A 25,612-nucleotide genomic window follows, 5' to 3' on the forward strand; every position below is an offset into this window, starting at 1 on the left:
GCTAGCTTACTATGAACCCCAGGAACTTCCCGGGTGCCACGCCAAAGGTGCATATTTTGGGATTCAACTTCATCCCATACCTTCGAATGATCGCAAAGGCTTTAGCCAGATCATCAGCATGTCCTCCGGAGGTCTTGGATTTGACCAGCATGTCGTCGATGTAGACCTCCATGTTCCTTCCTAGCTGGTCTTGGAACATTCTGTTGACTAGCCGCTGATATGTGGCTTCGACATTTTTGAGTCCAAAAGGCATAATGATGTAGTAGTACACCCCCTTGTCGGTTTTGAAGTTGGTATGTTCCTGGTCCGCTACATGCATAGAAATCTGGTTGTAGCCTGAGTAGGCGTCCATGAAGCTCAAGATTTCGTAGCCGGATGTTGCATCCACCATTTGATTGATATGGGGGAGCAAGAAACAATCTTTAGGGCAAGATTTGTTGAGGTCCGTGAAATCGATGAACGTTCTCCAAGTCCCGTTCGGCTTTGGTACCAACACTGGATTCGCTAACCACACGGGATACAAAGCTTCTCGGATGAAGTTGATCGAGTATAACTTTTCAACTTCCAGTTTGAGAGCTTCTGCTCTTTCCACACCTAGGGATCTTCGCTTCTGCCGGACCGGGGTCGCATCCTTGTCGATATTCAAGGTGTGGCAGATGATATTGCGGTGGATCCCGATCATATATGAATGAGACCAGGCCAGGACATCTTGGTTTTCTTTTACTCGTGCGATGATGGCATCCCAAACCTCTGCATTTAGGTTCTTCCCAACTTGGATTACCTTGGTTGGGTCGGTATCACTGATGCACACCTCTTCAATTTCTTCCATGGGCTCCAGTATGCAGTCTTCCCCAATTTGCGGATCCCACTCGTCTTCTTCCCGGACAACCCGTCTTGTCAGAGGGGGCGGGATTGGAGCGACATTTTCCTCCTCAAGAAGTTATTTGAGGACCATGTAAATGGGTCAAGCGGAGACGTGGTAACATTTTTGGGCGCTCTTCTGATCTCCTCAGACTGTTCCCACTCCTTCGTTATCAGAGGGGAACTTCATGCAGAGGTGGTGGATGGAGGTGATAGCCTCGAAGTCGACCAATGCGGGCTGACCAAAGATGATGTTGTAAGCGGTGGGGCAGTCCACCACTACGAATGTACAAAATTTGAATGAGCCTTGGATCTCGTTCCCCAGTGTTACGAGCAATTGGATTTTCCCCATAGAGAGTATCGAATCTCCATTGAGACTGTAGATCTGGGTTGGGCATGAGGCCAGATTTGCCTCAGTCAAGCCAATCGCGACGAAGGCTGGCTTGAACAAGATGTTGATAGAGCTTCCATCGTCCACCAACACTCGGGACACCATCTTATTGGCTATTTGGGCATCAATGACCAGAGGGTCATGATGCGGGAAATGGACATTGCGGGCGTCGTCTTCTGTGAAGGTGATTGGGAGGTTCATCAACTTCAGCGTTGAGCCGGCGCTTGGACCAAGGCGCATACCTCTTGGTCGTGGTCAAGCTCGCTGAGGTAGCACTTTTGATCATTCCGGGATGGTCCTCCCAGGTGGGGACCACCCGAGATGGTGGCTACGTGACCATCTACTCGCGGTGGCACAGTCCCGGCAGGGTAGGGCATTCCAGGTCCCTGCGCCTGCACTGTGGGGGCCCCTTGAGGGGCCTGTGCTCCCAGGCCCGTCGCGTATCCTCCCTGGGGAGGCGGGTACACTCCAAGTGCGCCCGGGATCGTGGACGGTCCGGGGACTGCTAGCAGTCCCGGAACGCCCACAGGCATCCTGACCCACTGGTGGAGATGTCCCAGCTTGATCAAATTTTTGATCTCATCCTTCAGCTGCCGACATTCTTCAGTTGTGTGGCCTACCTCCTTATGGTATGCACACCTTTTGCTGGTATCCCTTGGGTTCTTTCCCCCTTTGAACATGGGAGCTGGTTTTCGGTAATGAACCGTCCTTTCTGTGGCCAGGTATATGTTTTCCCTGGTATCCACTAGATTGGTGTACTCCGAATACTGGGGCTCGTAGCCCCTCTTGCCCTTCTTAGAGGGCTTGGACCGATTTTGTCCCTTCCCAGATCTCTTTCCCCGGGAGGGATTCACACTTGTCTCAATTCCCCCCATCTGGGACGGCTGGGCCTCGCCGGGAGTGGCACTGTACCGACTGGCGCAACTCCGTACCTGGGCAATGGGGTAGACTGGGCCGGGGCGTATCCTGAAGATGCAGGGCCATAGACCGCAGGCACAACAAAGGTCATTCCAGGCGTAGTTGCTGATCCTGGCGCTATTAGGGGAGTTAGGTACTGCGGTGCTGGATATTGCACCCTGTATCCCGGAAAGGTTTGGGCACTTGGCTGAGGGGTCGGCTGCCATCTGAATGCCTAGATTCAGGCCTCCTCCCAGTTGATAAAGCTTTGTGCCCTCCTTATGAATTCTTCGAGGGTTGCCGCCTTACTGCGCTGCATGTCGTCCCAGAGGGGAGACTCAGCCCGAATTCCGGATTGTAGGGCCACCAGGCGCTATCCATTGTCCACCTTGGTTTTGGAGGCTTCCTCTGTGAAACGCTGGATGTAGGCCCTCAGAGTCTCCGTGGGGAGCTGCTTGATGTTGGGAAGGGCGCTGATTTGCATATCCATCCTCATGGCGCCCACGAATTATTTGCAGAACGCCAACTGTAGTCCGGACCAGGATTGGATGGATCCTAGCTTGAACCTCTTCCACCATTCCTCTGCAAGTCTGTCTATAGTAATCGAAAAGCAGAGGCACTTGCCTTTGTCGCAGACGTGGGCTACGGTCATTAACCGATTCTACCAGGATAGATGGTCTCTGGGGTCGGTCCTCCCAATGTAGGCAGGTAGATTCAACATTTTGAACCCTTTGGGGAGCACCACATCCAGGATGTGCTTGGTGCAGGGCTCATTTTCCTCTTCTTCGGAGTCAGACTCTCCTCCCTCCTGTTTGCGGACCAGGTGGTCCGTGACCTTTTTTAAGGCAGCCAGCTGTTCCATGAATTGTCTGGCCGTGCTGTCATCCAAGGGAACTCTCTCATTCCTTCTGTCGTTGATATTATTTCTCAAATCGCCTCCTCAGGGGCAGATCTTTTCCCTGCGAGCCCGCTCCTTTTGAGCGTTCAGCTCGTCGCGCAGGTCTACTTGGGACGTGTCGTCCCCGGAGCTAAGGGTGTTCAGCTCGTCATCATGCTGGCGTCCTCGGTGATCTTTATTCACGGAGGCGCTTGGGCAGAAAAATCGTTCTCGTCCAACCTGCCTTGGGGCAGGCCAGGGCCTGATACCTTGCGGGCGCGTCCCTTGCGGATTGATCGGGTGGTCCTGTACTGGGATGGGATGCACCTTCTCTTTCCTAGGGAGCGGCCGGGGGTTGGTCCTTGCCTTCTGGACGGGAGGAATTTTTCTCTGGGGGTTTGTTTTTCCCTCGGGGTTAGCCGCTTTGGCCTTCCCTTTCTCTTGAGCCGGGTTAGTCGGGCCTTGTTCGAGAGCTGGTCCCGGGGGAGGAATCAGCCTCGAATTCTCGAGCACGTTATTCCTAGCCTGCGGAGCAGTAAGTTGTGTTCCTAGAGACGGAACGACTGAAGGACTAGTCGCCAATCCTTGGGCAGCTATGAAAGCTTGCATGGCCTGGAGGGATTCTTGCATCCGTCGAGTGGCTTCTTTTTGTTCGGAAATCCTGACCTCTTGGTCCAGCACTTGTTATCTTAGTTTGGTCACCTCCGGGTCCTCCTGGTTGGGGTCTACTTCCTCTAGGATTGCTGGATCCTCAGCTTCAAGATCATGGTATTCCCCCTCATTTCCCTCTTCTTCCTCGTAGTAATCTTCCTCATAATTTGCCCCGCCCTCATAGTTCTGTGATTCGCTAGGCTGGGGCGTCTAATAAGGTATGTCCTCAGGTTGGTTCTGAGGAAGAGGTTGGCTGGGCAATGGCTCTCCATTGCCTTGCTCTTGGTTAGTAGGATCGAAAGTGGTGTGTCTTGTGTTCACCATTGTTGTAGATGTTGGAGATCAACTTAAGCTTTCTTTAAGTTCTTAATGAAAGCACCAAAATGTTTACTGAGTTTTTCGGAAACTAGGATTATGAAAGGTAAAAGAGTTTAGAAAGTACAAAATATAGATTATCACACAAGGAATTTTTCGTGGTTGGGGCGTTAAAGAGCCTTAGTCCACAAGTCAATTGTATTAGAGCTTTAATGGAACTTAAGCAATGAAATCTCTCTGAATTTGAGCAGAGTGTATGCTTCTCAAAGAAAAATTCCCCACTTTCCCAGTGCACCGCTGTTCATATTTATAGGCAAGCGAGTGCACTGGGCTTGGGCTGGACTAATCTGGGCCCAATAAGGGAATAAATATTATTTTCTCTCTGATGGAGGCTTAATACAAAGGATTGAAGTATAAAACATGTATTAACCAGGGCCCATTGGGCCAGCCCAAATATAACCACACTATAAGACTCGCAACAAACTGTTGTTCTAGTCTGGGTGTCGTGGGCTACGAAGAAGATGCAGGGGACAAGATCTGTCAGTGTAGTGGCAGTACAGTTCTGAACCGATGGCGTACATTCCCGATGTAACTTCCTCTGCAGGTTAATTATGGGGACATAGTTCCACACTTCTTGGGATGATGTTAGTATTGGGGACACTTTATCACGCCGAACTCAGCCATCCAATCTAGGTTCGTTCACCAACATCCCTCTTCATTTACCAGGGTCCCAGTTCATTTACCAGGACCCAGGTTCATCCACGGCGATTCCGGACTAGTCTCGGACTTGGGAGCCATGACCTCTTCTGCTGTATCTCGGGAAACATCCCAGGACACGGTCCCAGGAGTATGCAACACACCAAGACGATGGTCCGGGCTTATATTCTGGGATACTCTTTGAGCCTTACCGAGACTTGGGCCGTCAATGTTCGTTCTCTCTCCGTCTACTGGGACTGATCCAGGCTTTAACTCCCTGGAAGGCGACCCATAAACTTAGTGTGTGGATCCGTACACTTGGGGAGAAACGGGGATAACATTGAGGTGTGCCTATCCATATATGTTTCTGTATTGATATTTGAATACCTGGACCAGGGCTTGACTTATTAGTCAAGGACTGCAATAGCGTTGCGTGTTGGTCAAAAGGCTTAGGCCTAAATCAGCAACATACTATTATGTTGGTTGGCCCAATGGTTATTGTAAAACCAAAAGTGTTTGGCTAGCTCTATGGCTAGTTACCCAGAGCTAAGGGTGAGGGCCCCAGGTGACTTTATGGTCACATAGATAGGGCATAGGGCCCTAGGGTTGACTCTATGGTCAATTACTCAGGGTAGCGGCCCTAGAATGGTCTGATGACCATTTATCTGTAATAGTATGCCTGTATGAGTAGGTTATTACTACTGGACGTGCCAGATAAGTATATGGAGATTTATACTTCCTGTTTATGCACATGTTTAAGTTTTCTTGCTGAGCCTTGGCTCACGGGTGCTTTGTGGTGCAGGTAAGGGAAAAGGAAAGCTTGACCAGTCATGAGTTGGAGAGCTTTGGTGGCGGCGTGTACATATGTGGTTGCTCAGCCACCACGGCCGAGGATATCTCAGAGTTATCCCTAATATTTCCGCTTAGATGGGCCGATTGTAACTTTTGATGTATATACACCCTTTAAATGTTTGTTTGTAATATTTTGGGATCCCATGTATGTATGAAACTTTTCAAATAAAAGTCAACAGTTCCTTTGACCAAAATTTTTAACCCTAACCCTTGACATTAACCTTAGTTACACGTTTATAACCAAATGACTTGATTAGCAAGTCTAACACAATTTAAAATACACAGTGTAACGGTCCTAGATTAGGAGGACGTTACACTTTCAATCTATAAAACTAGTCTCGTGTCTTGTCTTTTAAGTTGCAGCTCCAGCTTGTAAAAGTACAACACTTCTGTAGGAGTGGGCGCCGAGATCTCCTTCGACACGCAAAATATGCGCCATCCTGTGAGAAATTTATATGCCTGGAGGAGAATCTAGAAAGGCGCGATCCCCACAAACTTGAGGAACCGCTTGAAATAATCATGGAGCGGGAGAGTAGCTCTCGTGTTGATGTGGCCTATGCTCCAGGCCCCGAACATGCCCACGCTGGTATGGGAATTCTCCTCCTTCTGGGCCAATCGACTATAAAAAATCCCCAGAGTTGACTCTACTCCAAGGGCTTTCTCCAACTGATGCAGCATCCGGTAATTCCAGAACTCGTTCTTTTCCCCGTCCATTTCCCACGTGTTGCCAGTGGGAAGATTGATCCCTTCTAGAACTACAGGGACTTCTTGGACAATGTCATCCGCGTACAAAGTAACGTCGCGACTCATGATCAGGGACCTGGAAGCGACAAGGAAAATGAGAACCAAGCAATTAGCACCAAAACCGAAGAAAACTGGTTAAGGTACGAGAATTCTCCTAAAACTGCTTGGAGAGGTCCCCTTCGGAACCAGATCCGGGACCAATAGAGATCCTAGGATCTGAAGTCAGGAACTAAAGGCCAAAGGTTTTTATAATTCACCCCAAACAGTCTTGAGGGTCTGGATTGAGCTGGGACAACAAGACTAGTATGAGGTGTCACCCAAAAACTCTATGGTTTGTGTCTACCACTATCCTACCTAGAACTACCCTACACGGTGGTCACGACCCTAACAGATTTATGGTCGCAAAAATAGCGTGACAATAAAAACAAACAAAAAGGATTAAAAAGAGGAGAAAATGACCAGAAAAATTACTATGGGATATTGGATTTGAGATTCGTAGAGTCTCAGTTGACAACATCCGCAAAATCTTAGTCTTGAACCTGAGAAAATGATGCACCAGTTTGTCGACACTCCCAGACGTGTGAACCAGGACAGTATTATCTGCTGGCTAAGTGGGAGGAGGTCTAGTCGAAAACAGATGAACATGAAGGTGAATTAATTGCCGGAGAATCTTGTCGGCAATATGGGACATATAAAGCTTTCTCCTCTGCTCTCTAGTTTGAATATATGGGATGAATAAAGTTTGGAAATGAACCTTTCGAGGTATTTATAGAGTAAAAACCCATTATTTGATCCAGCGATCCACAATGGGGATCCCAAGATTATCCCCATCCGACGGTCCCGGATGAGGCAAGGGAATTAATTGGCCCAATCGAATACTAAATCGTGGATTCATCAATCCACGTTCCGCACCTACCTCATCCAATGGTCCATGTTAAAAATCTTGAGACTATCCCCTTCCAATGATTTCGAATAATGCAGAAGCATTAAACATCCCACTCGAGTACCCAATAAACCTTTTTCGTACAGATGGGACGTTTCGAGAACTACACTGACACCCATCGGTCACCTGGGTAATCAAAATATTCTTTTCATATTTTTAGGGCGCGAGTGGCGCAAACGCACCATCAACCTAGAGACACGTGTCTAAGACTTTGAGAATTTAAAAGGATGGGGATCGCCCAAATGGCCCCCAAGTAAGTGAATCCGACTTCTAGTAAACGAACTGGGATATTTGAGATCGATCCAGGAAGATTAAGGTAAGTCTCCACCATGCGAACACCGATGAAGACTTGGGGGGTAAATGTTATCCCTGTTTTCCACCCGTGACACATGGCATGACCCAATGGGTCTGTGGGCCTTCTTAAGAGGTCCGGGCCCATCCTGAGCCCAATGAACGGGGAAGGAGGAAACCCTGATAGCCCAAGCACCATCGAGCCTAACAACATTCACTAGGCGCAAGCATAATGAAGGACCCGGGACTGAGATGAAAGTCTGACTCATCTTCCTGGCCCCAACCAACCTACATCCTACGAGATGCTAATCAAGGTTGCAGACTAACTATTCACTGGAGACAGACCTTATCAAGAATCCAAGGGAGATCTTCAGTGTCACGATGTCCACCATTGGAAAATGAACCCGAGTCCTGGTGAACAAACTAGGACTCCAGTAAATGAACCGGGACATTAGTAAACGAACCTGGACCAGACGGCTAGATAGTGCAAGCCTAGTTTTCCCTGATGCTGACCTGTCCCCACGAAATCCGGCAGTTAGTCTCCTCAACTAACCTGCAAAAGAGGGTACGCACGAAACGTACGCTATTCCTAGGAAACAGTACTGCCACTACTCTGACAAATCCTGTCCCCAAGATCCCCTCAGTAGCCCACACAAACCAGTCTATGCTAACATACAATGGGCAGCTATAAGGCTCGGCCATGCCTAAGCCGGGCCAATGGGCCATGATTAACAACATTTAGTTATCTCACATTCTTTGTATTATGGCTCCATGGGCGAGCTAACTATAATTACATCCCTATTGGGCCCAGATTAGTCCGGCCCAAGATGCTTAGCTGCCTATAATTAAGACCAGTTGTGCACTGTAGCAAGGATCCCAGAATTTCTCTTATAAGCAAAAACTTTGCTAAAACTTGTAGAAAAACTCCATTGTTAAAACTCTCTAAGGCCTAATACTGGTGACTCGTGGATTGAGGCTCATTAACACCCCAACCACGTAAAAATTGTGATAATTCATCCTTAATCCTTTCTTTCCAACTCTTTAGCATCTCAATGACATATTTTCCTTGTGAGAGATATACACCAGTTGAGTCTCGCACCACTTCAATTCCCAAAGAATAGTGTATCGACCCCAAGTCCTTAAGTGCAAAAGTTTTGTGAAGCTTAGATGTGAACAGTTCCAACTACTTGAAGTCATTGCCAGTAACTATAATTTCATCTACATAGACGAGTACCATGATATTGTATCCTTTTGTCTTGAGGAGAAAAAGTGAGGAATCTACTCTTGAGTTCTCGAAGTTCCATTGCAGCAAAATGTTTCTTAGTCTTTCAAACCAAGCTCTCGACTTCTGTTTAAGTCCATATAAGGACTTGTTCAATTTGCAAACATGATCAGGATTGTTATTTTCTTCGAAACCTTGTAGTTGATTCATATAAACAGCTTCTTCCAAATGCCCATTTAAGAAGGCATTATTGATGTCAATTTGTCTTATGTCCCAATTCTTTGCTACTGCAATAGTAAGAACTACTCTAATAGTAGAGGCTCTAACCACGAGACTAAAGGTCTCTTCAAAATCTACTTCGGGTCTTTGGTGGAAACCCTCTGCAACCAACCTCGCTTTAAATTTCTGAAAGGAGCCATCACTATTGTATTTTCTTTTGAACACCCACTTGTTGCCCACTATGTTGTATTCAGTTGACTTTGGAACAAGAGTCCAGGTCTATTTTGCTTTTAAAGCATTGAATTCCTCAATCATAGCTTTCTTCCATCCTTTATGTTCAAAGGCTGCTGCAACTGAAACTGGTTCATCATCGTGGTCTTCCCATTTTGCTTGACCAAGATACACTTTGGGCTTGAATATACAATCTTTTGACCTGGTAATCATGGGATGTGAAGGTCGGATTTCCTCTGAAGTACCTTTAACGTTAGTAGCATCTTCAATATCAGGTATGGAGCTTTCGACTGGAGAGTTACTTGAGTAAATATCTTGATCCATTGGATCAGAAAAACCATCAGCAATGTTCATGGGATCAAGGGATCTTACATGACTGTTGTTTCGAGATGATTTAGTGTGCAAGTCAGGTGATGCCACTCATGATGCATCAGGATGACAAGTATCAGTTGCAGATGAGGGTTGTTTTGACATGTTTTCTTGTGTATATGGGTGAGTATTTGGCAACGCTAACCATGAAAGAGGTGTTTGGAGAGAAACAAGATTTTCCTTTTGATAGTTATTCAGGAATCCATTTTTCAAAGGAAACTCTATTTCATTAAAGACCACATTTCTAGAGATATAGACACGTCCACTGGGACTAAGACATTAATAACCTTTGTGAGATTCAATATATCCTAGATTAACACACTTGATAGTGTAAAATTGGAATTTATGTGCTTGATAGGGTCTAAGACAAAGGAAGCAGGCACAACCAAATGTTTTAAGAAAGCTATAATCTGGTTTCGAGTTAAGCATTTCAAATGGTGAGTTTCCTTCAAGAATAGGAGTGGGCAGATGATTTATTAAGAGAACAACAGTGGTAAAAGCTTCACTCCAATATTTTAATGGCATTGAGGCTTGAGCTAAAATAGTTAGACCCATCTCAACTATATGTTTATGTTTTCTTTCAGCTCTTCCATTTTGAGCAGAGGTATAAGGACAAGAATGTTAAAATATAAAGCCATTTTGTTTGACTAAATCACTAAATGCTTGATACTCTCCTCCTTAGTCAGTTTGTAACTTCTTGATTTTTCTCTCAAATTGGTTCTCACCAAGGGTTTTAAACTGAATGAAAGCATTTAGTGCATCAGCTTTTGATTTGAGAAAATAAATCCATGTGTTTCGGCTATAGTCATCTATGAAGTGGATATAAAATCTCAAGTTGGTATTTGACATTATAAGAGATGGTCCCCAGATGTTAGTGTGAATTAAGTCAAGTGGTGCTTTGGCTTTGTTTGCTGAATTTTTAAAAGGTAGAGAGTGGGACTTCCCAAATTGACATGTATCATAGAAATGTGTTTTCTCATTCATTAAACTTTGTACATTGGCATTTTTTAACACTTGATTCAAGACTTGACTAGAGGGATGTCCTAGAAGCCTATGCCATACATCCTTTAGGGAATTCAAAGACTCAACTGGACTCAACTGACTCACATTTGTATCTATTGAAGATACTTTAGTAGTAGATAAAAAGGACTTAAGATTACCAAGCTTAGAGTTGGAAGTTGTCGCAGTTGCTGACTTTGATTGAGTTGTTTGGAGTTGATACAAGCCATCCTTAAGTGTCCCTTCCAGCACTACTTTCCTTGTGTCATTGTCCTTTACAAAACAACAATCAGAGAAGAATTCAACAAATACGTTATTATTAGTAGTCAACTTTGAGATATTGATTAGATTTTTGCAGATTTTTGGAACATGTAACATTTGGGTAAGTATGAGATTATTAGAATCATCAAATTTTAGTACACCAGCACCAATATGAGCAATCGGTAACTTACTTCCATTCCCTACTTATAATTTTTCCTTACCATTGTAATAAGACCTGTTGGTCAGGCTATCAACATTAGCAGTTATATGGTTACTCGCACCACTGTCGGCATACCACCCCTCATTGCTTACAATATTTGGTGTTGCCACAAGGCAGAGGAATTTCCTCTTTCTGAGTTGTTTCCAGTAGTTGGATTTGAACCCATGAAGCTTTCATCGTATCTATTGTAGCAAATTGTTGCTGAGTGCCTGTATTTACCACACACCTGACATGTGGGTCTCGAACCATTTCCTCTACCCTCCTACCACGTGACCTATTGCTGCCTCCTCAAAAATTCCCTTGATTGGATGTTATACCACCAGAGGTGTAGTTCAATGATGATCGTTTGCCATTGTTGGGGACATTTGGCTTGTTGGTAAAGTTTGCTGATGGTGACCCAAGATCTTTCAGCAACTTGTTTGATGGAGTGAGTGTGTTGAGACTCTCCAAGTGATGTTTGGCTTTGCTTCAATTTTCACCAAGATGGACATATAATCTAGATCCAAGCCATTTAGAACATTAGTAATTAATTGAGACTCAAGATGAGGGTCACCTGCAAGTGCTAGGATGTCTGCCCATGCTCTCATTTGTCAGAGGTATTCAACCATATTCATATTCTCTTTTGTTGACCCTCAAATTGGTCAATGACACGGAGTCAGATAAACGATTAAAACTGAGATGAAAATAAGAAGAAAAATCAAATGGAATGAAAACAACACAAACGATTTATAGTGGTTCGGCCCCAATTGGATGGTAATGACCTACATCCACTCAGTGTTCTTATTGATGTTGAATCCCAAAAACTGTGATCAATGAACTAGGGTTCATGAGTTTCACTAGCATCGGGTTGAATACAATTTTGATGGACAAAGACACTGCGTTCTTCTCCCTGAGTACAAAGAACAAAGTTCTCTAGTCAAAAGTCCAAAAATCCAAAGTCCCTTCCTTGAGCCCTTTGACTCTTATTTATAGGCTCAAGAAGGTTACATGGGCCAACGGGTCTTAATTATAATTAAGACTTGCGTATCAAGGTAATAAAGGAATATACAATTAATTCAAATATTACAAGATTGCATATCAAAGATAAATGAACGAAAGTATGCAACCAGACTGGTCGCACTTAAGCATGAGGCTTGATAAATCAATAACTCTCTGGTCGATGGTTGAACAAGACTCATTCACTTAAAGTTGCCATGTGCCCGCCATGTGTAGGTCAATCCTACCACGTCATCATGAGCAGTTTTAGGGTAAACATTTGCCCCCAAAGTTTATTTTATTGCGACCAGCATAAAGTAAACTTAAGCGACCGTCTTTTCGTATGCCCTATCAAATCTGTCAGAGCCGCCCATGCCTTCTCGAAAAAGGCAACCAATCATGTCTTTGCAGTTTCCCAAAAGTGGTCTGACGGCTATTACACTTACCCATGCCTTGAAAAGTTACCCCTTATGATTACCTTGGTAATTGCTCCTCGATTAATATAAATAACCCCTCAGAATTATTTTTCGCTTTTTACATTTCACTTTCACTTCAAGAACACTGAAGAACAAGTCACAGAAAGCCCAGAAACCAGACGGCGTTGACGATCGCGAAGCTTCTGTCCAACCTTATGACTTAGCATTTCAGAAATTTACTCCAACCTTTATCCAAGTAAGTTTCTCAAATTTTTCAGTTGTTGAGATGCCATGCAATATCTGTTTTATATCCATTTCATATTCTGAGTTCTTGAGCATTCTTGAAGAAATTGTTTTGGGGTAAATGGGTATGTAGATCTGAGCCTAACATGATAGGAAAATAATACTTTGCAGGGGTTAGGAATTAGTTTGGTAGTTAGGATTATTAATTTAGGGCATAAAATCGAAGTAAAAATTCAATTTTTAAGCTTGTAGGAAAAAACCAGGTTTTTCCCGCCCTTTCAGAGTCGAAAAACTTCTGCTTTTTAATCCATTTTCCAAACTGCTCGCAAAGAACTTAGTGTTTTTGTTAGAATGCTACTGGTCGTATAAAAGCTTAACTTTTATACACGAGCAACGTTATTCCAACTCTTTACACTTCTTGGTCTTTTGGCCGTAGATTCTCATCTCCCCTTCTTTGTTCGCAGATTTTCATGCACGATTCGTGGGGAGGTGAGAGGCCGATCGACGACGATTTGCTCGCCCAATTGCTTGAAGATCAGGATCATCCATCGTTACTTATCTCGGAGATTCCTTTTTCCCATACCCCGTCTAACAGACCTTCAACCAGTCCATCAAACATGGGTCGAGTAAAATCCACTGCCCAAAAAAAGAAACCAACCAACCCACCTACAAATCAGCCTGGTCCTCGGGTTGAAATTCCTTTGACCAGTGGATGAGCTGAGAACACTCAACCAGAAATCCAAACAAATGCCCAACCCCGGGATGTCCTTCGACCAGACGTCGAATGGTACGTTGCTCCTCCTAGCAACATTACAGCTAGGATGATAGGGAATTATCTAAAAAATTATGGACTTTCTGGGATTAACCTAAACAAACCTTCCATCGACCAGATGGTAAACCTGCCTGGGTGCGCCTACAGCATCTGGTCGAGATACCACATTGAGGCAGGGGCAACCTTGCTTCTTCATATATTCTTCCAGGGGGTGGCCAACTATTTTGAGGTCGCCCCCTTCCAAATAACACCAAATGGATATAGAGTGCTCTCTGATCTCTATATCCTGTACAACCACAAGAAGTGGCATGTGCCTACGCCGCATGAGATCAATTATTTATTTGATCTCAAGTCCAACCCCAATCACAACAACACGGGGTTCTTCCATTTTTACCACCTGGAATCTGCTCGCACCTTCCTGAGTGAGATCACCTACAAATCCAATGTAGGAAAGTACTTCCAGGAGTACATTTTAACAACAGACTTGGTCGCCAACAATCTGGCCTTCATCCAAGGAGGTAATTTCTTTATTCTCAGGTCGTTTAATTCCCTTTAGTTTTTCTGCACATTCCTTAGAAAATTAGTATTCTTTAGGTCCATGGCAACGACTAGCTCCTACTCCAGAAATGGAGATTCGAGAAGCATCCCTGGTCAGCATGACCGACGTAGAAAAAAGTGTCAAAGAGCTGGTCACAAAAGCCAATCTAAGGCTGGTCAGTCTTCTGGCACCTCACCAGGATGTGAGGGAATCAATGGCGGGGAGTGCTATTGGTGGAGAAGTTCCCGAGTAGCACCATGACGTGTCACAACCTCCGAGGACGAGTACAACTGTGGTGACAATCAGGGAACCCTATAGCACCCTACGAGCAGCCGCTCCCCCTGCTCCTTTTGGAAAGGGCAAAAAGAAATTTTCTGAACATCCTGCGCCCATCGATGAATCTTCAGATGAGAACGGTACTGACCTTTCACTCTTAGATAATTTGACAATTCCCTGTCATTTATTTGACGGGGACGACAACTTTAAATACACCCCTATTTTAAATTCATATTTCTTCAAGCCAGAGAATGAGTGTAGCAGTAGTTTGGTAAATAGTGTAGCAACCCGTAATTGTAGCTTGGGTATTTTACTTACAATTTCCTTGCTATTATTTTCTTGATGTAGTAAGTACATCTATTCATATTGTCTAACTACTCGTATGTTTTCTTACTTGTAGATATGTCATCTGAAGACATGTTCGAGCTTTACAGCGTACTTGCTGCTCCTTCAAGCAAGAAGAAGGAGAGCAGGCAACACTGCGGAGAGAGCAGCAAGGCCCCTCCGACAAAAAAGGCTCAGACTGGGGATCCTCCAGCAGCGGTTCCTTCAAAGGAAACAATGCCCCCTCCATCTCCCCTCAACCAGACGTCTCCCCCAGCACCAGTCGACCATAACTCTCCTCCACCAGCACCTGCCGACCAGACTCCTCCTGACCAAACTGGAGATGTCATGACAAATGCCGTGCTTAGCTCGGCCAAAGAGAGAATTACCAAAATCTCAAGGCACAAACACAGTCGAGAGGTCATCGTAAGCACTGACTCCATGGAAGTCGACCAGATAATTAATCGAGCGTTGAACAAAATAGCCAGCGTAAGATGCTATCTATTGTTGAGTCTTTATTTAATTATTTTGTCATTTTTTGCCATCACCTTATCTTTTTGTCTGATCGCAGGGAATGCTAACTATGACCGCCAGCCGGCGCCGCTCGGGGGATTTGATTACTCAATTCAAAGAGTCCAAGGTCAGGGATGTCGAGGAGTCTCAGATGGCTGAGAAGAAAAATGCAGAACTGCTCGAGCAGAACACCAAGCTGACCGAAGAGATGAAGCAGTTCCAGGTTGCCTTGACCAAAGTTATTGGAGAAAAAGAGAAGTACAAGGAGGCTTCTAAACTTAACTTCTAGGAAGGCAAAAACCTTTAGGGTGAGCTGGTCGCTAGTAGAAAGGAAATTGAAGGGCTGGAGGGGTGTATCAAAGAGCTCGAGGAGACCAATGCCAGCAACTTGGAGATGTATAAGGGAGCCACCTCCAATTGATTCAACACATTCTGGAAACACAACCGCGAGGAAAACTTCAGCTATCTTTCTGAGCGCATGAGGCAAACTGAAATAAACTGGTGCCTTGATCACTTGGACGAAGAGGAGAGAGCGAAAATCCTAGCCTCCCCGAAATCTCCTTGGCTACGGGCATTGACGGCGCGGAAGAGGAAGCTGGGGCCTCTGTTGGCCAGTAAACTCCTTAGGACCCTCCTGTCGCTTCATAATTTTACTTGTTTTTCTTTAATTTTAACCTGTTGTTTAAGACACACGAACTACGATTTGTGATGTCAAAACAATTTATATTTTTATTGCTGCACGGGCAGCTTTCCTTTTAATAGACAATTACATCCGAGCAGTAACTACTCTCGGTGTAAAGGATTTAACTTTTGATATTATAATATTTGCATTTTATTATAACATCTGTTCGCATGACCGAACTTAGCATAACACTTTGGTTTGATTTAACAAAATAAAAAATTTTTGAAAAATACTCTAAGTACCGTAGCATGCTTTCACTTATTTTGCTCGTGTGTTTACATACCTATTGATATGCTTTGCTTACTAGATACCTTATATGCCCCCCAAGTGATTGAGGAGCTTTAGGTCCTCGGTCACTTGCCTTGACCAAGACTTATTCGAACATAACTGCTCGGAATAGATACTTGTAAAAATGATAATATAGCAAAACAACACACGTAATGAGCAAATACTTGTAATAAATAAAACAGTTTGCAAGATTGAATGGCTGCGCACAGTCCCCTTTATTTCTCCTAATAAATGGACAATCGAGTCTGTACGAGTGATAAAAAATATGATCTTACACTTATAAGCGATTAGTCAAAAAATTGACTAACCCTTGTTCACAAACTTGTAAAAAGTAAAATTAATACAAGCCAATTCTTTAAGAAGAATTGTTTATTGATAGTACTTGCGTAGGTGTTCTCCATTCCAATAACGAGGAATGAGATCTCCGTTTAAGCGAGCAAGTTTATAAGGGCCTGGATGGAGGACTTCTTCGATTTGGTATGGTCCTTCCCAGTTCGATCCGAGTACGCTAGGAGCTTGATCGCGAGTGTTAAGGAAAACTATTCTGAGGACTAGAGCTCCCACATTAAATTTTCTTTCACACACTTTAGAGTTGAAATACTGGGTGACTTTTTGCTTGTAAGCTGCTACTTAGAGTTGGGCTTGCTCGCGCCTTTCATCGACCAAATCTAAAGACTCCATCAATAATTGCTATTAGTGTCTAGGTTGTAAGCCATCCGTCGATGTGATGGCGGATCTAATTCAACAGGCAACATAGCTTCATATCCATAGGCCAAGGAAAATGGAGTATGACCTGTTGCTGTTCGATGCGACGTTCTATACGACCAGAGGACTTCAAGCAACTGTTCTGGCCATGCCCCTTTTGCTTCTTCAAGCCTTTTCTTCAGAGTATCTTTTAGTATTTTATTGACAGCCTCGACTTGTCTGTTTTCCTGTAGATGAGCTACTGAAGAAAAGCTCTTGATAACTCCATGTCGTTCGCAAAAATTCGTGAACATGTCACTATCAAACTGCGTGTCGTTGTCTGAGATAATCTTTCTTGGCAATCCATAGCGACATACTATGTTTTTTACTACAAAATCCAGCACTTTTTTGGTTGTTATGGTTGCAAGTAATCGATAGCCACCACGACGTATTTGACGCCGCCTTTCCCCATGGGCAAAGACCCGATTAGGTCTATTCCCCATACTGCGAATGGCCATGAACTTTGCATCTGCTTTAGCTCATTAGGGGTTGCTCGTGGAATCTTGGAGAATCTTTGACACTTGTCACATTTTCGAACAAATTCCATCGAGTCTTCATTCATCGTTGGCCAGAAGTATCCTTGCCTTAGGATCTTTTTTGATAAAATCTTCCCCCAGCGTGGTCCCCACAGAAACCTTCATGGACCTCTCGCATAAATTCTTTGGCCTTTTCTTTTGAGACGCATCTTAGGAGTGGCATTGAGTACCCTCTTCGATGTAGAATTCCGTTGACCAGGGTAAACCGAGAAGCCTACCTCTGAAGGGCCCTTGCTTTGTTTTTGTCCATCGGCACTACTCCATGCATCAAGTACTCAATGAAAGGTGCCATCCATGTATCTGTCGCTTGAATTACCAAAGAAGTTTCTTCTGCGCTGATGCTTGGTGCGGACAGCCGCTCGACCGGCACTATATTCAGCGTGTCTGCATCCTTTGCACTTGCTAACTTGGCCAAGGCATCAGCGTTTGAGTTCCGGTCGCGAGGTACTTGCTGTAGGGTATATCTTTCAAAGAGTACCAACAAATCCTTTGCTTTGTTCAAGTAAGCAACCATCTTCAACCCCCGGGCTTGATACTCTCGAGTAATCTTATTAACCACCAACTGCGATTCACTATAGATTTCAAGTGACTTTATGTTTATGTCCCTAGCTAGTTGTAAACCCGCGAGCATGGCTTCATACTCGGCTTCGTTGTTGGACGCTACGAAGTCGAATCTGATAGCGCAGTGGAATTGATGTGCTTCAGGTGTTATCAAAATCACTCCAGCTCCAGCGTGATGTTCATTAGAAGAACCGTCTGTAAACAACTTCCAAGAGGGAGTTTGGCTTTGAGGCTCAGGCTCTTTTGTCTGTTCGCTATTTGGAAGCCTAGTGAGCTTTGCAACAAAGTTGGCTAGAGCTTGTCCCTTGATTGCTGCTCGTGGTAAGTATGATATTTCAAACTGCCCAAGTTCAACTGCCCATTTCAATAATCGACCTGCGATCTCTGGCTTCTGTAGAACTTGCTGTAGGGGCTGGTCGGTTAATACTGTGGTGGGGAGAGCTTGAAAGTATGGCCGCAGCTTTCTGGAGGCTAAGATCAAGCAGTAAGCTAATTTTTCGATGGGCAGATACGATAGTTCTACTCCTATTAGCCTTTTGCTTACATAATATAGGACTTTTTGCACATTTTCCTCCTCTCTTACCAAGACAACACTAGTAGCATATTTTGTGATCGCCAAATAGATGAACAAAATCTGCGAGCATCATTGACCTCCCAAGCCATCCTAGCGACTACAAGGACCAGTTCTTCATGAGGAATGGGTTCCGAACCTGCGAGCATCGCTACTTTAACCGACCTCATAAGTATATTTGCCTTAACCCTTATTTGAGTTTTTATTGCTAATTGTTTACCTATTCTGATCGAGTTATTCTCATGTGCATCCATTTACAAGAGGTTCGCGACTTCTCAGGTCTGCTTGGGTCAGTACCAGATTCTCGCTTTTTCTCCTCCTGTTGAAAAGGAGTATCGAGCAGTAGTGAATGATGCCACCATGTTGGCATGTGGTTTATTGGCATGTGGCCAATAAACCTATAGGTCCTAAAAGGCCCCTAGAAGTTGTTGAGGAGGTCGAGGAAGAAGTAGAGGTTGTGCCTTTGGTGCGTAAGAGGAATGTCCAAGGCGACCAAAATAGTAACCAAGGTCGTGTAGAGTCGGGGACAACAGTTGACACCTCCGGCTAAGGTAACCCTTATAGAAAAATTAGCAGAGCTACTGCTAGTTTTGTATTAACCCGTCATAATCCGATGAAGGTCGTGACTAGGCACCCTGAGGATCCAAACATGGACGTCACGCTGCAACAATGTGTCGACCTCCTCGTCCCCCACCACAATCTTACCTACCTTAAATATACAGTAGTTGTCGACAAAACCTTCCATTTTAGATCCACCATTTTTGAGCAATATGGTTCAAACATCCGACCTGGGTATACCTTAGACTGTGGCGTCTTTGCCCAAGGCATTAGTCAAGCCAAATATGAGCCTAGCCTGAATGAAGAGATCGAGCCTGAAATGGTTCCCGATGTAACTTTGTTAGAGTCTCCCCCACCCCCAATAATCCAAGAGTTAGAGGTCCCCACCATAGCTAGCTCGATCCCGAATCTGGAGCTAATCTTTGTAGTTTCCTCCTCTAGTTCAGAGGATAGGACTCTTGTGCTTTTACTTTTTGTTATTTACATAATTAGAATTTGTCTAACTCTTTTGATCACTTTGTAGGAGACGATATGAATCTGAAAAAATGCCTTCACCAGCTTTGGCCCTTTCATTAAGAGACAACGATTCTTCAAGAAGAATACATCTCGCCCAATAATCCAGCGAAGGCCAAGGAGGCTGCCTCTTCTCAACAACAACCCCGATCTTCCATGTTAACAACCAAGGAAGTTCCTCTTCCAGCTACCCGGGATGCCTCCTCAGTTCCCCAGGTTATTGATACAACTCCTCCCCCCTGCAATGTCAGGTTCCCCCATAGAGGCTGACAAGCACCTGAAGCATTTGCGGGCTCCACTCCAAGGTATCACCAGTCACGTGGTTGGGCATAACAACCAGCTCACTTTGAGGAAGCTGGAAATTATTGAAGAAAATCCTACCACACCCGTCCTTAACTCTACCCTAAAGATGTCTTTGACTGTGAGTTCTCTCATTGTCTTTTAAATTCCTCATATATATATTTATTTATTTTTTATGATCTAATAAAATAAGATGGCGACTTCTGAGGTTAAAAGGAAAGGACTCGATTGCAGTTACAGGGTGCCTAGCTGTTGAGGAAGATACCACTGAGATTATATCAATTAGACCAGATGAACACTAGATCGATCGGTAAGGTTTCAGATGGGTTCACGAGGATTCATTGAGATAATTGTAGCATTTATGGAATTGAGAATGCAACGGGATTAAGGCAGAGATAGAATCAGTATCAGGGACATTATGAAGATTGACACTAGCTCAACAGAAAGAATTAAAGGTTCAGTCAAAGAAGTATTTGACTTGAGGGTTGATCGAACGGAACATCTTATCATGGGACACGCCAACACTGTTTGCCAAGAATGAAGGATTCATTGCCCGGTTGCGAGGGTAGGACAATGCTCTAAAAAATTAACCAGTTGAGGATCAAGGTAAGAGACATTTCAAGAATTGCCTCTTGCATTAAGTAGGATGTGATGGATTATCAGTGAAGGCTTTTAAACTGACCAATGCTTTAGCGACCCAGGTAAGTTCGACAAGCAGATAGTACAGGGATGGTATGGATAAGTCATATTCAGATTGATTGAGGATGTTTTAGACTACTCCTAGTTAGAAGAATAACGCGAATAGTAATTTCATTGATAGTGCCAAGGCTAAGGAAGCAGGGTTACAAGGTAAGGTTCCAAGAAGGACAAGCTCCGATTTCTTCTGAGGACATTCAAGGTCATGCTATGGGATGTGATGGGATCATGTATGAGGTAATTAAGATGGAAATCGTAAGGAAATTTCTAAAGGAACTCCTTAGGGGTGAGAAGCACAGTGAAACAAGTGGGACACATCAGCTACCACTTGAAGCATCTTCGAGGACAGCCATACCTTGACTGAAGTGACATAAGAGCCTAATGCATGTTTGACTGGGTAGTTGCGTACCAGATTTTCAGAAGTTAGAATGAAGATTTATTCACATGTCATGGTATTAGAGTTTGTATGTAATGGATTGGTACAACAGAGCGATGTGAAGGACATCATCCTTACTTAAAGTATGGAATTATGGTGTAGTATGTTATAAGTTAGGGTGTGCCTGTGCGTAGACTGGAAACAAAGGTTGTTCATGCTTCATGATGGAAAGGGGAATAAGAACATAGATGGTTAGCATGGGACTTAGATGTTCTACATTGGATGTCGAGTTGATAGTAATGTCGGTTAGCCACGATTAGAATGAAGTAATGACCGAGGTTGGTTTGGAACCCATGATTGATAATTGGCGGATATATTTCTATGAATGAATAGTGAAACACAAGAAGAAGATCTTGTAGGAAAGGTTAAGAATCCTACCACTTTGGAATAGATGGGTTATGATATACAGATCAGATGAGTTATCCAAAGGATGTGGACATTGAGGGGAAGATGCGGGATGAACCTTAGGTTACCCCTTACAATTATTGTATCTAGGAAGTTTGAATGGGTGTTGAGACTATAATCTGTGTATCGGGAGGGCGCACGACGTAATTGTTTAGTAAACACGAGATGATAATCAAAAGCCAGAAGGGCTATTATGACTTTAGTGTATCCTAGAGTTAGTATGGAGGGATATAATTATGGACCCTAAGAGTGGATCACCTCAGACTGCAGACGAGGTGAGTGGAGGCAAAAGTTGTGATTTGAACTATTGGGTTGACACACCATGGTTGGTGTGAGTGAGATATCAAAAGAGGGAGTGGGTATGAAAGGAGACCGTATGTCTCCATTGGACACCGAGGTTGATAGTGTCAGATTGAGACCCATGGACTCCCAGGTTCTAGAAAAAAAGGGTCATAGAGTGACTTTGAGGAGGATATTGTGAGACAGGGAATGAGAGGTGCTTATTCCAGAAAATGAACCTAAGGGACAGGAAGTGTTATGGTTTAGAAGTGGCTCAGAGGACCAGTGAAATTATTAAGGAATGTTGAGGGCAAGAGTGTCTGTGTTATTACAAGGACATAAGAGATTGCAAGTCTCGATATGGGAACGTGGAGTTCCAGGATTGATAGTTTTGTGTTCTCCATGTATTATGAACTAACAGGGATATGATGGTTTCAAAAGGAAAGAGGAGTTTGACTCTAAAGTTGACATATGTTTATGAGATCCTAATAGGGATTAGGCCAGGGGCCTACAGATTGGCTTTACCCCAGCATGATTAGAGGCTCACAGGGTGTTACTGGTGCCAATATTGAAGAAAGGGAGTGACGAGTATGACCCCTAATTGGTTGAGGAAGCCTTGGAAATTTAGTGAAACTTATCGTGTAAGGAAAATCCAGTGGAAATTCTGGGTAAAAGAGATAAAGTCTTACAGATTAAGACTATCATTCGTGTGAAAGTGCAAAGAAGTGACAAGGTAAAGGTTCCGACTCTAGAAATGTGTTCAGGTTTGCGTAATTAGTATCCTGAGATGTTTGACCGAATTTTGAGGATGAAATTTTAATAAGGAGGGGATAGTTGTAATGTCTTGAATTTGATATTAAGGCTGAGTGCCTTGACTACAGTGTCTAGAGGGCCTAATTGGGATTATATGAGCGAGTAATGGATTATATGCATGATGATGTGATATAAATGAATTGTGTGGTAATGTGATTAGACATACATGTTTGTGTGTATTAAATATGCATGTGGGCCCATTTCTGTGAATAGGGGCATGTTTGTAATTTTGGCCCATTTAGGGCATAAATGTAATTATGGTTGTATTGTGAGTGAGACCCTAGTGTTATGGGGATATATTTGAGATGTGTTTTCCGAGACGATCCTAGGGAGCAGACTAGTGGAATTGTCACAACGGGGTCAGATACCCGGCTCGGGGTGAGCTTAGGGGTATTTTGAGAACTTGCCATGTGCCTGGGATTTTGTAATGACCCAAATAATTCTAAGACTTTGGACCATTAAAACTACTATACATAGACACTATTCTTAAGAAAACATACATATGAAACATTCATAACTTTATTAAAAACTATAATGTTGAAATTCATAAATTTGGGGTATGGGATCCCATTGTTCGAAAAATAAAACATAACTTTAACTTAATTAAAATTGTTTACAAAACCAAGTGCGGAAAATACATAGAAACATAATTAAAAAAATGAAAATAACATCGTCCTCGAATCGTTCACACAGTCATCGAATCCATTCTTCCTCAATACATAACCCCAAGCTGCCATGAATCCTTCCGCCGCCATAACTATTTTCCTGCATACATAAAAAAATAAAGGACTGAGCCTAATGCCTAGTAAGGAAAATCTACTAAAAACATAAAACATACACATAAACTATATCATAAACATATACTATAAACATATGTCATATACTACTACAATGGCCATTATATTACTTGGGGCTTAATAACTAAGCAAGTCATATGCCCAATAGATTTGTGGGACTTGCTAGCCAAGCAAGTCATATGCCCATAAATTATTGGGGCTTGCTAGCTAGACAAGTCATATGCCCAAGGTCTATAAACATACTATACATAATGTAACATACAATAACATAAGATAACATAACGTAAGATAGCATAACATATCATATAAGCATACAAAATTCTATCCTATTTTCCTTACCAATACCGGGATATGAGAACTAGGACGGGATTTGGAACACTCCTAAAACCAATAATAAGAAGGTGAGTATTTCTAAAAGAAAAAGATGATAAAGAAATGAACTAAACCACCAAAATGAAACTTTCAGAAAAGAAACCTTAAGTTCAAAGAACTTAAATACCTAACCAAGAATGGAAAACAACAAGTTAGGATCTGAATGAAAACTAAAGAATTAAACTGAAATGAACTTAAGATTAGGAATACCTTTGAATGTACTAGAACCAAACTACACCTCGATATTGGAAACACACTATTTATCTTACTTCCCAAGTGTTTATAAAGCTTAAGATGATAAAGCTTATACCCCAACCCAAGTGTTTAACACTCTATAGTAATCCTAGTAGCTTGAAGGCTCTGAACATAGCTTGAAGAATGAGAGAAATGGCTGGGTACTAGGTCCTATTTATAGAGTTCAAGGTGTGGAAAGATCTTCTTTTAGCTTGAATAAAAATAATGAATATTAATTGAAAAATATTTGAATATTCGTTCAATAGAGGCTTAAGACTCGGTCAAAACGTTTAGAGGCTTATCAAGAGGTTGAGTGTTGAATTGAGCTCAGTTTCAAAATCATTTGAAAATGTAACCCTAGAGCCGATATATCTCCCATTGTAGGCGATATATCACCTGGGCTTATATCCCGAGGGTTCGTTGATGTGTTTGTGTGAAGTTCACGTGTTTTTCGTATTCCCCGTGTGGCGATATATCGACTCCTAGGCTGCGATATATCAACTTACGTGAATATATTAAACACGTTATTGCACATTATCAGCTTAATTTGAAATGATAAAACCGGTTTGACTGAGTAATACAAGATTCCAGCAAGTGCTGGAAGGGTCTAGAGCTTCTAGAAAGTTCTATTTTTGAATTATCCACTTAAAAATACTTAATTCCTCAAATAAACAAGATTGTGACAAATGTCATGCTCTTAATGGACTTGGAAGGCTCTATAGTTTTCTAGAACTTTCTTTCTATTTAAACTATAGTTAAATCCTTAAATAAACATGCACACGATAAGTGTCATGTTCTTATTAATCCTGTCTAAACCTTATTGTATAATAAATGACATATTTATAATCGGCTATATTAATCAAACCTTATGTTATAATTAATATTCTTAAACTATAGGTTAAACTTATAAAATCTATAAGTGTTGCTACGAGTGTTCAACTAAGTCCCGGCTTGAACCAAATCCATAGTAATAAACATACTATAACTACTACTAACTATCTAGCTAGCTAAGTAAACATTCAGGGACTCTATAGATTTACCGGGTAATGGGTAATTATTTAGTAATTATTTGGGTATGTCAGGATTAGATGGGAATTTATAGGACAATTTGAGGATTAGCGAGAAATGTGGCAAATGACAACTTTGCCCCTGGGGCCATTAAAGGATAAGAGTATGCTTAATGGATGTTTCAGTCCTTTGGCCAAGGGATAGACCCAACCTTAGAGTGACTTAGCCAATTTGAGTCATGTAGAACCTAGGGGAACACTTGGAACATATAGGATACTCTCAGCCTTGTCTCTCTCTCTCCCTACTTGATTATCTCCTTTCCCCTTTGGTGTGCATAGAAGCTAGTGTGGTTCTTGGAGAATTGGTGCAAAAATTGAAGATTTGAAAGCTTGGAGACTGAGGAATCAAGCTAGGATCACTTGAGGATTAATTCAGGGTCATCATTTGTAGAAGGGGTAAGTGAATTCCTATGTTTCTTTATTGAATGGTTAGTTTGGTACTGGTGTTCTTGAGTTTCAAACACAAGGTTTGAATTTTGGGCTATGATGGAGTTTTGGCTTAGCTATTAGTGTGGTTGTGTTGTCTATGGTATTTGGGAATGCTTGAGAGGCTTCATTCTGGGTTTAGTTTATGTCTTGGGTGGATTTTTGGTGAATTGAGTTAAGGGAAAACATAGAGAAATGGTGAGATTTCTGGGTTTTGATGTTCGAGCCGCGGCCTGCT

This window comes from Humulus lupulus, chromosome 4 (assembly GCF_963169125.1).
Source record: "Humulus lupulus chromosome 4, drHumLupu1.1, whole genome shotgun sequence".
NCBI classification, from domain to species: Eukaryota; Viridiplantae; Streptophyta; class Magnoliopsida; order Rosales; family Cannabaceae; genus Humulus; species Humulus lupulus.